We start from the raw sequence: 14868 nt of genomic DNA, 5'->3' as shown, positions 1-14868 counted from the left end.
CCTTAAACTTGCCAATAAAGTAATAAAGCATATTAATTTTGTGTGTATTATACCATTTTACTTTTTTTAACTAATTAGTAAAATAATTTTTTAACCAATAAGTTTTAATTAATTTATTACTGAATAATGCATCCATTTTTTTGTGGTTAGAAAAATCTTTATAATCATTCATATTCTGCACAAATTTAATCCATATGCAAAAACTGATGTTTGATTGTATGAGTTATATGAATAGAAATGGGGCATGACTTAGCCCATACAGTTTAGAGCCCAGAAATTAAATGTACATATATACTGAAAAACAAGTATACCCTCATTTTAAAAAATCTTAAGATTACCCACTTCTGAAATAATTAGCACAGTAATTACAGTGTGGATATTAGTATCTTTGTTTCATAGATGAGAAGGCAATAGCTCTCAAAGATGTTAGCTAAATTTCTCAAATCATCCAATTGAGTAACATTCACTCATCCTTTTCATTAAGTATTCTTTTTGTTCATTAAGTATCCTTTCATTGCTTCCCATGTGTGAGACTTTCTGTTAGTCTTTGGGACTATTTCATGAAAAGAAAAGAAAAAAAAAGAAAAAAAAAGATTATTTCTGGTATCTGCCCTCTGGCATTTAAAATTTTGTCATTTTGGTTCTATATCTTTTTTGTTTTGTTTTGTTTTGATATTTGTTTTAGGTGTTTTTGTTTGTTTGTTGCATTATACTGTGTCAAAAGATCTATAGGAAATTCATTTGGGGAACATTAAAACCATACGATCTGTGCATTACATAATCATTTTAACCTTTATATAAAACCAGTTGAACTGTAAGTAATCGATAGGACTCCTCGAATGCTGAAGCTTTATACAATGTCATTGCAAACCACAAAACTTCTCTGCTATGTTAATATCGATATAAGTACGTATCACAACATGGGAGATTTGATATCTCTGTGTCTCATTTTCTCAGCCTGCAAATGGGAATAATAAATGTACTTACCCACTAAGATTGTTGAGGGGATTTCGTGGATTAGCAATGTAAATCATTTTGAAAAGAGCCTCATAGTAGGCTTTCAGTCACTGTTGGCTGTCATAAATTTATCTCCATTGCAAATAATAATATTTTAAAGCATTTTAACTTACATTAGTTAGTACAATAACTTTGTTATAGGTACATATATTGTTTGTCACATTTTAACAAGTACGTTAATTCACTTTTATTGAGTGTAAAACATCACACTAATTTCTGTGGGAGATACCAAATTACCCTAAAAAATCAGGAGTGTGAAGGCAACATCCAGGGCATGGCTGTAACACAGGAAAAAGGAATACATGGTATATTGGAGATAAAAATCAAACTATCACGGGAAGGAGAAAAGAGAGCTATTAATCATTACCTCCTTTTAGCTTGCAAAAATTGCAAAATACATTTTTGGAAAGGAATATTAAATTATTTTTCTCCTCCTTTAAAAGCATCTTGAAAGAACAATGATTTTGTGCTAAGGGCCTCTACCAGTTTTGTTATAAACCTAGACTATCTCACGAGATATTTAACCACAGTTATGTATTTTATGTCTCTCCCAGCCTAGAAAGAAAATATCCATCACGCCTACATCTCTAGCCAGTGGGCTTTTCACATTTTACATTAACTCTGAGGGTAGCTTCTCAAAAAAACCTCTGAACCCTGAACCACACAAATTTGGGCTGATAAACTCCTTTTTCTCAGAAAGTGAAAATTTCCATCCACACAGTTCTCTTTTTTCCTCTGGCACAAATCTGGAACTTTATTTTGCTATTTAACTTTTTATCTTTAATAACTTGCTATCTGAGATTTTTGTATTCTGCCTCTGATACAGCATCCTGCTTCCAAAGTTCTCACTGGATTCTTCTTGGTCTCAATGGTTCCCTGAAATTGCATAGAATTTCCAATTGGAAAAATGGGCAGTTGTAGATCTTCTCTTAGACTCCTGCTTCCATCTGGAATTTTTTTTCCTCTTTGATTATTTCTTTTATTTTTTTTAACTTAAAAAAAAATTCTAACGTTTATTTATTTTCGACAGAGAGAGACAGAGCACGAGTGGGGGAGGGGCAGAGAGAGAGGGAGACACAGAATCGGAAACAGGCTCCAGGCTCTGAGCTGTCAGCACAGAGCCTGACGTGGGCCTTGAATTCACAAACCATGAGATCATGACCTGAGCTGAAGGTAACAGGCCAACTGATTTCTCTGTCATATTTCTTGTTTGAAAGATATATGTTGAAGGTTTATATTACCTTTTCAAGTGAAAAATATAATGAATTTATAAATCTCACTTCTTTGAAATAACGTATGGACTAATTATCCAAGTGCACAAGTGTGTCACTGTTACACTTAGCTGCCCTATATTTCTTTGCAAGTTTTTTATTTAAATTCCAGTTAGTTCACATAGAGTGTAATATTAATTTCAGGTGTAGAATTCAGTGATTCATTACATACTAGAGCACTCTTTGCTCGTGGCAACAAATGCCCTCCTTAGTACCCATCACCCATCTAACCCATCTCTCACCCACCTACCTCTGTCAACCCTCAGTTTGTTCTCTGTAGTTTAGAGTCTGTTTTATGGTTACTGCTCTTTCCCTCTCCCCCGTATTAATCTCTTTTGTTTCTTAAATTCCACATATGAGCGAAATCATGTTATTTGTCTTTCTCTGAGTGACTTATTTTGCTTAATATAACTCATTTTAGCTCCATCCACATTGTTGCAAATGGCAAGATTTCATTTCTTTTGGTGGCTGAGTAATATTCCATTGTAGATATACCACATCGTCTTTCTCCAAATTCATTAGTCATCATATGATTGAGCTTTTTCCATAATTTGACTATTGTTGATAGTGATAAGTTCCCATGAAATCATATCGTGATATGTAAAGTTTCTAAACTGCTGCCTTTGGAAATTATTTCAATACATAGAACATCCTTTGCTTGCAGGAATGACCCAGGTTCAGGAAAAAGACTAGGTAGATACGTTTTATTGATACACGTTTGTGAACGATTATGCTGAATTATGTAAACTATTTCATATCTCTAAAATGATAATTTTACATGGTTCGATCTAACACAACTTGAATATAAAATCTTCCTTTTTGACACTTGGAGAACTTTAAATTATTGTAGCCTTCTTATTACATAAGAGGTCATTTTGCCCTATCCTCATCTGTATATTAGGAGGTATTCATCTTTGTTATATTTTAAAGATCATGTAAAGTCTCATATTAGTTTTATGCATATTTTACTTTATTTGCATAATTTAACATATAATAATACCTACTTCCTCTGTGCTTTGAACTGCTCATTACTTTTATAATAACGTTGTAATTATAAATATTTAAATGTTTATTTTAAATTGTGTGACCAAAGCATATATTAAATTTATTTTAGATAAAAAATAAGTTTTCAAGGAAAATATCAAACACTTATAGAAAAATATTTATTATAAATTAAATGGCTAGTTGATGTAATCAACTATGTAAATGAGACTATTACTGAAAAGACTTCCTATCATTTGGAATTTGTTAGTATTTAAGAATAGTGACATGACAATAAATACACTTGATGCATTAAAGCACAAATAATTATAACCAAAAATGATACAAAGAGCATTGCCACTACTTGTATGTTCTCTGAAAGTTTTCTTTCTGAGATTTAAATCTATGGAGAAAGATGAAAGAAAATTACACTTATTTGAAAGAAGTTCTTTATTCTGGAATACAAATACATTTCAAACCTCAAAAAGAATGAGAAATACACATACATGCACACCCAACAAGGGTAATAACTTCTAAAGACAGCTTTTCCCCCTATCTTATGGTGGAAGGAGAATTTACCAGGCTAAGCTTGCTATTTATGACAAGTTTTCACATTGTCATTTTACTAATCCATGAGTACAAGGATTAATCACTTTTTGCAGTGACACAGTATGTTCCTGTCAAGTTGAATTCTTTTTAAAAGAAAATCCACTAGCCTGAACATTTAAGATAACAAAAATCAACCTAAGTTTGTTAAAGTTTCTAATACTTGAAAGTAAATATGTCTTATAGGTACATTTATTAAAATGATGGAGTTCTGATACAGAAACTGAATCACATTACAACCTAAAATGGCATGTGGCCTGTAATATTAATAACTGACTTTTGTAATTCCCTAACTTTTTTGATCCCTTTATATGAGTATGTTACCATTACATGGAACCAGTGCTATGAATTGATATAGTATATTACTATAAATGACAACATAATTAAAAACACTAGACTGATGATGCATAAAATGTCTTATCCTCCAATAATCTGATTACAAAATATTCATATTGAGAAATACTCTTTATATCAAAGTTTTCTTTTTTCACTCCCACCTGCCAATGATGGAAAATAAATTTATCACTAATAGTTGAGCAGAGATTATTAAATGTCAAATCCCATTTCACATATTTGTAGGTCAAATAAAAAACATAAATTTTATACTAATAAGAAGCAAATCAAAACCAAAAAATGGCAACAGTCAAAATAAGATTTGCTCCATGATGACAAGAATTATATGATGCTTAGGAGCACTCTGTACCACAGTTCTGACCAACTCCTACGTTACTTACTTCAGTTTAAAGTGAAATGCATGGAATATTTTTTATGTCCAAAGCAATAGGATAAATGCCAAAGAAATAAATATGTGGTACTGTATTCAACCAGTTTAAGTTAGTTCAGTAACTTCTTTTGCACATAAACTAGGTGCTAGGTACTCATTGTCTCTGGGAAAACAAAATAAACTGGCTGTAGAGGCAATCCTTGAAAAATTACAACTGTGTAAATGCCCAGAAAGACATGATCCATTGAAAAGTTCCAATGGCAAAGTCAGGCAATGATGATTTCATATTTATGAGAAAAAACCTAATGTTGAATAGGTGTCTGAATATTAATTAACCCTTGACTTAAAATGTTTTTCTGTAATTTTACAGATTGTATTCAGTTTCCCTAGATCACTAATGGTAGAAGGTTAAAAGAGTATGTTTTTTTACGTGTGCTTTTCATCAGTAATGTATATTTACAAGTGCTATATTAGGTTCACTAGAGTATTAATGAATTAGATTAAATCTTTATCTGATAAGCAGAGGCAAAACCATGCATTACTATGACATTACATTATATCCAATTCAAGAAAATAATCAATAGACAGTCTTTGTTTGGACCTGAATAAGTTACATTATGCAAGTTAACTATTACTAATTATTTATCAGAAGAAATAAAACTGAAAAGGATTTGTTAGCTTATTGGAATCTGTAAACACATCATGGAAAAGAGTCAATTTGGGGGCGCCTGGGTGGCTCAGTCGGTTAAGCATCTGACTTCAGCTCAGGTCCCGATCTCACAGTCCGTGAGTTCGAGCCCCGCATCGGGCTCTGGGCTGATGGCTCAGAGCCTGGAGCCTGCTTCCGATTCTGTGTCTCCCTCTCTCTCTGCCCCTCCCCTGTTCATGCTCTGTCTCTGTCTCAAAAATAAAATAAACATTAAGAGTCAATTTGTAGACTCATTTCCTACTCTGAGGCATCCCTGTGATTTCTTGTACTACAGGAATTCCAAAGTGAAAAGTGAGATAAGTCATACCACCTCATTGAAACTTCTTACTTATCAATAGTAAAATAACACAATTGTGAAGAAAAGGAGGATAAAAAGAAAAATATTTTTTTCATTTCCTTTTTTTTTCTTTTTCAAAATTTTTTTAACAAGATCACTGGAATTAAAGTATGGTTTTGATTACCAGGTTTTAGCTTGGATATATTTTTAATGCAGTGAAGTCTATAATAAGTATAATTTATTTTTGCCATTATAGCGAATGTTTCTTTTTTTATATTCCTCCTTGATATATTTTATTTTAAATCTTAGAACTTACAAGCTACGTATCCAAAATTTTTCTTAAACTGTGACAGTGATATTTTTTTTAGAAATGTTTTTGTACAAACCTATAAATGTATGTGTTCATAAAATTAATTAAATTTATCTTTAATCTGGAAATATCTTTATTATTATTTTTTAATATGAAATTTATTCTCATATTGGTTTCTATACAAAACCCAGTGCTTATCCCAACAGGTGCCCTATTCAATGCCCATAACCCACTTTTCCCTCCCTCCCACCTTCCATCAACCCTCAGTTTATGCTCAGTTTTTGAGTCTCTTATGATTTGCCTCCCTTCCTCTCTTTTTGTTTTCCTTCCCCTCCCCCATGGTCTTCTGTTAAGTTTCTCAGGATCCACAAAAGAGCGAAAACATATGGTATCTGTCTTTCTCTGTATGGCTTATTTCACTTAACAGAACACTCTCCAGTTCCATCCATGTTGCTACAAAAGGCCATATTTCATTCTTTCTCATTGCCAAGTAGTATTCCATTGTGTATATAAACCACAATTTCTTTATCCATTCATCAGTTGATGGACATTTAGGCTCTTTCCATAATTTGGCTATTGTTGAAAGTGCTGCTACAAAAATTGGGGTACAAGTGCCCCTAGCATCAGCACTCCTGTATCCCTTGGATAAATTCATAGCAGTGCTATTGCTGGGTCATAGGGTAGATCTATTTTGAATTTTTTAAGGAACCTCCACACCATTTTCCAGTGTGTCTGCACCAGTTTGCATTCCCAACAGTGCAAGAGGGTTCCTGTTTCTCCACATCCTCGCCAGCATCTGTAGTCTCCTGATTTGTTCATTTTAGCCACTCTGACTGGTGTGAGGTGGTATCTGAGTGTGGTTTTGATTTGTATTTCCCTGATGAGGAGCGACGTTGAGCATCTTTTCATGTGCCTGTTGGCCATCTGGATGTCTTCTTTAGAGAAGTGTCTATTCATGTTTTCTGCCCATTTCTTCACTAGGTTATTTGTTTTTCGGGTGTGGAGTTTGGTGAGCTCTTTATAGATTTTGGATACTAGCCCTTTGTCCGATAGGTCATTTGCAAATATCTTTTCCCATTCTGTTGGTTGTCTTTTAGTTTTGTTGGTTGTTTCCTTTGCTGTGCAGAAGCTTTTTATCTTCCTAAGGTCCCAGTAGTTCATTTTTGCTTTGAATTCCCTTGCCTTTGGGGATGTGTCAAGTAAGAAATTGTTGTGGCTGAGGTCAGAGAGGTTTTTTTCCTGCTTTCTCCTCCAGGGTTTTGATGGTTTCCTGTCTCACATTCAGGTCCTTTATCCATTTTGAGTTTATTTTTGTGAATGGTGTAAGAAAGTGGTCTAGTTTCATCCTTCTGCATGTTGCTGTCCAGTTCTCCCAGCACCATTTGTTAAAGAGACTGTCTTTTTTCCATTGGATATTCTTTCCTGCTTTGTCAAAGATTAGTTTGCCATACTTTTGTGGGTCCAATTCTGGAGTCTCTATTCTATTCCATTGGTCTATGTGTCTGTTTTTGTGCCAATACCATGTTGTCATGATGACTACAACTTTGTAATAGAGGCTAAAGTCTGGGATTGTGATGCCTCCTGCTTTGGGCTTCTTCCTCAATATTACTTTGGCTATTCTGGGTCTTTTGTGGATCCATACAAATTTTAGGATTGCTTGTTCTGGCTTCGAGAAGAATGCTGGTGCATTTTGTTTGGGATTGCATTGAATGTGTAGATAGCATTGGGTAGTATTGGCATTTTAACAATATTTATTCTTCCAATCCATGAGCATGGAATGTTTCTCTATTTCTTTGTATCTTCTTCAATTTTCTTCATAAGCTTTCTATAGTTTTCAGCATACAGATCTGTTACATCTTTGGTTAGGTTTATTCCTAGGTATTTTATGCTTCTTGGTGCAATTGTGAATGGGATCAGTTTCTTTATTTGTCTTTCTGTTGCTTCATTATTAGTGTATTAGAATGCAACTGATTTCTGTATACTGATTTTGTATACTGCGACTTTGCTGAATTTATGTATCAGTTCTAGCAGATTTTTGGTGGAGTCTATCGGATTTTCCATGTATAGTATCATGTCATCTGCAAAAAGTGAAAGCTTGACTTCATCTTTGCCAATTTTGATGCCTTTGATTTCCTTTTGTTGTCTGATTGCTGATGCTAGCACTTCCAACACTATGTTAAACAATAGCAGTGAGAGTGGACATCCCTGTCGTGTTCCTGATCTCAGGGAAAAAGCTCTCAGTTTTTCCCCATTGAGGATGATGTTAGCTGTGGGCTTTTCATAAATGGCTTTTATGATGTTTAAGTATGTTCCTTCTATCCCGACTTTCTCGAGGGTTTTTATTAAGAAAGGATGCTGAATTTTGTCAAATGCTCTTTCTGCATCAATTGACAGGATCATATGGTTCTTATCTTTTCTTTTATTAATGTGATGTATCACATTGATTGATTTGTGAATGTTTAACCAGCCCTGCAGCCCAGGAATGGATCCCACTTGACCATGGTGTATAATTCTTTTTATATGCTGTTGAATTCGATTTGCTAGTATCTTACTGAGAATTTTTACATCCATATTCATCAGGGATATTTGCCTGTAGTTCTCTTTTCTTGCTGGGTCTCTGTCTGGTTTAGGAATCAAAGTAATGCTGGCTTCATAGAATGAGTCTGGAAGTTTTCCTTCCCTTTCTATTTTTTGGAACAGCTTTAGAAGGATAGATAATATCTCTGTTTTAAATGTCTGGTAGAATTCCCCAGAGAAGCCATCTGGTCCTGGACTCTTATTTGTTGGGGTATTTTTAATAGCTGATTCAATTTCTTTGCTGGTTATGGATCTGTTCAAGTTTTCTATTTCTTCCTGTTTGAGTTTGGGAAGTGTGTGGGTTCTTAGGAATTTGTCCATTTCTTCCAGGTTGTCCAGTTTGTTGGCATATAATTTTTCATAGTATTCCCTGATAGTTGCTTGGATTTTTGAGGGATTGGTTGTAATAATTCCATTTTCATTCATGATTTTATCTATTTGGGTCACCTCCTTTTTCTTTTTGGGAAGCCTGGTTAGAGGTTTATCAATTTTGTTTATTCTTTCAATAAAACAACTCTTGGTTTCCTTGATCTTCTCTATAGTTTGTTTGGATTCTATATTGTTTATTTCTGCTCTGATCTTTATTATTTCTCTTCTTCTGGTGGGTTTGGGGTGTCATTACTGTTCTGCTTCTATTTCCTGTAGGTGTGCTGTTAGATTTTCTATTTGGACTTTTTCTTGTTTCTTGAGATAGGCCTGGATTGCAGTGTATTTTCCCCTCAGGACTGCCTTCGCTGCATCCCAAAGCATTTGGATTGTTGTATTTTCACTTTCATTTGTTTCCATATATTTTTTAATTTCTTCTCTAATTGCCTGGTTGACCCATTAATTCTTTAGTAACATGTTGTTTAACCTCCATGCTTTGGGAGGTTTTCCAGACTTTTTCCTGTGGTTGATTTCAAGTTTCATAGCATTGTGGTCTGAAAGTGTACATGGTATGATCTCATTTCTTGTATACTTACGAAGAGCTGTTTTGTGACCCAGTGTGTGATCTATCTTGGAGAATGTTCCATGTGCACTCGAGAAGAAAGTATATTCTGTTGCTTTGGGATACAGAATTCTAAATATATCTGTCAAGTCCATCTGATCCAATGTATCACTCAGGGCCCTTGTTTCTCTATTGACCCTGTGTTTAGATGATCTATCCATTATTGTAAGTGGGGCATTAAAGTCCCCTGCAGTTACCACATTCTTATCAATAAGGTTGCTTATGTTTGTGATTAATTGTTTTATTCATTTGGGGGCTTCCGAATTCGGCGCATAGACATTTATAATTTTAGCTCTTCCTGATGAATAAACCATGTAATTATTATATAATGCCCTTCTTCCTCTCTTGTTACTGCCTTTAAGTTAAAGTCTAGTTTGTCTGATATAAGTATGGCTGCTACAGCTTTCTTTTGACTTCCAGAAGCATGATAGATAGTTCTCAATCCCCTCACTTTCAATCTGAAAGTGTCCTCAGGTCTAAAATGAGTCTCTCATAGACAGCAAATCTGGTACCCTATGTCTTTTGGTTGGAGCATTTAGTCCATTTAAATTCAGTGTTATTATAGAAATATATGGGTTTAGAATCATTGTGATGTCTGTAGGTTTCATGCTTGTAGTGATGTCTCTGGTACTTTGTGGTCCTTGCAACATTTCACTCACAGAACCCCCTTAGGATAGATCTCTTGTAGGGCTGGTTTAGTGGTGATGAATTCCTTCAGTTTTTGTTTGTTTGGGAAGACCTTTATCTCTCCTTCTGTTCTGAATGACAGAGTTGCTGGATAAAGGATTCTCGGCTGCATATTTTTTCTGTGCATCACATTGAAGGTTTCTTGCCATTCCTTTCTGGCCTGCCAAGTTTCAGTAGATAGCTCTGCCACTAGTCTTATGGGTCTCCCTTTATAACTTAAAGCTTGTTTATCCCTAGCTGCTTTCAGAATTTTCTCTTTATCCTTGTATTTTGCCAGTTTCACTATGATATGTCGTGCAGAAGATTGATTCAAGTTACGTCTGAAGGGAGTTCTCTGTGCCTCTTGGATTTCAATGCCCTTTTCCTTCCCCACATCAGGGAAGTTCTCAGCTATGATTTGTTCAAGTACACCTTCAGCCCCTTTCCCTGTCTCTTCTTCTTCTGGAATTCCTCTGATATGGATATTGTTCCATTTGATTGCATCACTTCACTCTCTAATTCTCCCCTCATACTCCTGGAATTTTTTAATCTCTCTTTTCCTCAGCTTCCTCATTTTCCATAATTTTATCTTCTAATTCACCTATTCTCTCCTCTGCCTCTTGAATCCATGCTATGGCCGCCTCCGTTTTATTTTACACCTCATTTAGCATTTTTCACTCCTGACTATTTCTTAGTCTCTTGATCTCTGTAGCAATAGATTTTCTGCTGTCTACTGTGCTTTTTTCAAGCCCAGTGATTAATTTTATGACTCTCATTCTATATTCTTGTTCCATTATGTTGATTAAATTGTTTTTGATCAATTCGTTAGCTGTCGCTACTTCCGGAGTTTCTTTTGAGGAGAATTCTTCCTTTTCTTTGTTTTGGGTAGTCCCTGCGGTAGCTCCCAACTGCAGGACACTTCCCCTGTGCTGTCCGGAGTAACTTGTGTTGGTGGGCAGGGCTGCAGTGAGACCTGATGTCTGCCACAGTCAGACTGGTGTGTACCTTCTCTTCCCCTCTCCTAAGAGTAGATTCACTGTGGGGTGGCATGGCCCATCTGGGCTACTTGCACACTGCCAGGCTTGTGGTGTTGTTTCTATGGGATCTGGCCAAGGGCATGTTAGATGGGGTGGATCTGCAAGGTGTACAGGGGTGGGAGGGGCAGGCTTAGCTCACTTTGCCGTCAGTGGTTCCCTGCTGGAGGGGCTCTGCAGCACCGAGAGGGAGGCAGTCCCGTTGGAGGGATGGATCCATAGAAGCACAGCATTGAGCGTTTGCCTGGTGCAAGCAGGTTTGGGGATGGGAACTCTGACAGCGATATTTTTAACCTGAAGAGTTATCTCTCTTACATAGCATAGTTTCTTTTTCTTTTTTTTTTCTTAAGTTTATTTTAAGAGAGAGGGAAAAAGAGAGAGAGAGAGGGCATGAGCAAGCAGTGTAGGGACAAAAAGAAAGGGAGAGAGAGAGTCCGAAGCAGTCTCTATGCTCAGCACAGAGTCCAATGCAGGACTGGATCTCATGACAGTGAGATCATGACCTGAGCCAAAATCAAGAGTGTGATGCTTAGCCAACTGAGCCACCCAGGTGCCCCTATTTTATTTTCATCACAGTGTGATGAAAAAATTACAAGAAATTTAGAAAATTTATTTGTAAGTGCAATTAAAATATTTAAGTTATTGTGACATGAAGGAAAACACTTTTAAAACGGTGTTACTTCATAAATTATAAAGTATGTGTTTGTTGTAATGTAAGTTTATCATCACAAGCATATGGTAAGGCTGTATGAACCATATGTCTTCATTTTCAGAGAACATATGGAAAGTGTTTAAAGTAAGTACATTATAAAAATATGACAGGGTTGATAAAGGGTACTTTTCCAGTAAATACACAGTTCCCCATGAGAGTAAATCATAAACAATAGATAATAATGTAATTCACATCAAAATCTTAGTTAGATCACATTGACAGTTCAAGTATTTAAAGAGTACTACTGCACTAAGGTCATCATTGTGGTTAATTAAAATAATCCTTAAGATTATGTGTGTGTACCTGCTTGTGTATATTTGTATGTGTATAATATGTTGAGACAGGATGATTCTAATCACATCTAGTAAATGGCAAAAACTTCTGCTAATACTAAATGAGTAGCGCTTAAAACCTCTCTGTGAATTAAAACATCAAAAGTAGTGTCAACATGGTTTTCCAAATATATACTAAAATGTCTAATTGTAACATTTAATAAAGGTGTTCAGTAATCTCAAATCTAGATGTTCTCTATGTTGCATATTCAAAAACACAGATGGCCCAATAATGGTGGCATTCATGAAATGTCACAATGGTACATGCAAAACAGATACAGAGGCTTGGGCTCTCTTATAGTGTACTTCAGTGATTTCATTAAAAGACTCCCTACATATGTGGTGAAAGAGTGATTTTTAATACAAGTTAACAATGTTGATATTAGCCTCATTCCTTACCTCTAATTCAAAAATTATTACTTCCTGGCCTGCCTCCCTGCCTTATACCAAATTGCAGTTTCCAACTTAAGTGTGTTATTTCATCACTGCAGTGTATCTACAGAATAATGAACACAGCGTATGGATTATGGAACATCATTTTAGATTGTTTTGACCCCCTTAGGCTCTCTTTAGGTTATTTTCTAATTCTGAAATAGAGAAAGTAATTACAGGAAAAGAAAACGTAAGAAAAAGTGAATTAAAGAACAGAGTAGGTATAGTACATACACCTAGAAATGGGGTTAAATCTCACACAAAGTGGGGCGCCTGGGTGGCGCAGTCGGTTAAGCGTCCGACTTCAGCCAGGTCACGATCTCGCGGTCTGTGAGTTCGAGCCCCGCGTCCGGCTCTGGGCTGATGGCTCAGAGCCTGGAGCCTGTTTCTGATTCTGTGTCTCCCTCTCTCTCTCTGCCCCTCCCCCGTTCATGCTCTGTCTCTCTCTGTCCCAAAAATAAATAAACGTTGAAAAAAAAAATTAAAAAAAAAAAATCTCACACAAAGTATTCTTGCAAGTCTCTAAGTAAAAGGACATATAATTGACATATGTAGAAATCTAAAATAATAATAAACATGGGAAAAGGAACTCAACTTCACAGAATGCTCTAAAAATGAAAAACAAGTGAAAATAAAAAGAGAGATCAAGTACATTTCCTATTTAAATATACAGCCATTAAGGTAAAGATGTAATAATATTTTATAATTATATTTATATACATTATATATTGCATGTAGTTCAACATGGTTTCCCAAATACATACCCAAACATCTATTGTAACTAACATATAATAAGGTATTCAATAATCTCAAATCTAGATAGTCCCTATGTTGCATATCCAAAAGCATAGCACAATAGTGGCTGCATTCATGAAATTTCATTACAAACGTATATGCAATATATATTGTATACAAATATAATTCTTGGTGATAGATTGATATGCCATGTGTGAATATGTTGTCTCATTAAGTTGCCTTTCTATTTTGTTGATTTCCTTTCCTATGCAAAAGACTTTTAGTTTGATGTAATACCCTTTATTTATTTTTACTTATGTTGCTTTTGCCTTAAAAGACACCCCCCCCCCCAAATAGTCCCAAGTCCAATGTCAAAGTGTTTACTGCCTATGGTTCTTTTCAGCTTTTTGGTTTCAGGTCTCACATTTAGGTCTTTAATCTATTTTGAATTTTATTTTTGTGTATGGTGTAAGAATGTGGACCAGTTCATTCTCTTGCATGTAGCAGTCTGGTTTTTCTAACACCATTCACTGAAGAGACTACCTTTCCTTGTTCTATGTTCTTGCCTTTTTTGTGAAAGATCAGTTGACCTTGTAAGTGTTTGTTTATTTCTGGGCTCTATTTTGGGGGGGTGGGGTGGTGGGCTCTCTCTTCTGTTCTGTTGATATATGTGTATGTTTTGTGCCAGGAACATACTGTTTGATTACTGTAATTTTGTAGTATAGTTTAAAATTAGGAAATGAGATACTCCTGAGAATATTTGTGTCTACTCTCTTAGCAATGTTCAAGTAAATAATACAGTATCGCTCACTCTAGTTACCATCATGTACATTACATCCCAGAACATATCCATCTTATAAATGGAAGTTCATGTTTTTTTTACTAACATCTTCCCATTTCCCCAACCCTCCAGGCCTGAAAATCAGCATTCTTATCTCTGCTTCTATAACTTTGGCTTTTTTAGCTTCCACAAGTCAGTGATATCATACAGCACTTGTCTTTCTAGGTCTAACTCCAGTTAGCCTAATGCCCTCAAAGTCTACCATGATTTCCTTCATTTTTGTGCCTAGTAAAATTCCATTATATGTAATTTAACATTGTTTTTATCCATTCATTTATTGATGGGCACACTTAAGTCATTTCTTTGCTATTGAATAATGCTGAAATGAACATGGGAATGGAAATATCTTTTCAGGATACTGATTTCTTTTTCTTTAGATAAATAACCAATATAGGATTGCTGTTCTATTACAGTGTGTCATGGAAAAGATTGTTTTGAGTTGAGATATTGGAGAATTTATGAGGTTGATAAACTTGGATATCCACATATCTTCCTGGATCTTAGAAGTTCTCAGACATTATTTCTTTAAATAAGTTTTCTGCCCCTTTCTCCCTCTCTTATCTTTTGGACAGTGCAATAATGTATAGTTGTTTTTGTTTGTTTGTTTGTTTGTTTGTTTTTAGCGGTATTCCATAGTTCACGTGGGCAGTCTGAAA

The sequence above is a fragment of the Leopardus geoffroyi genome, chromosome B1, assembly GCF_018350155.1.
Source record: "Leopardus geoffroyi isolate Oge1 chromosome B1, O.geoffroyi_Oge1_pat1.0, whole genome shotgun sequence".
Classification (NCBI taxonomy): Eukaryota; Metazoa; Chordata; class Mammalia; order Carnivora; family Felidae; genus Leopardus; species Leopardus geoffroyi.
This window is presented reverse-complemented; position numbering follows the sequence as displayed.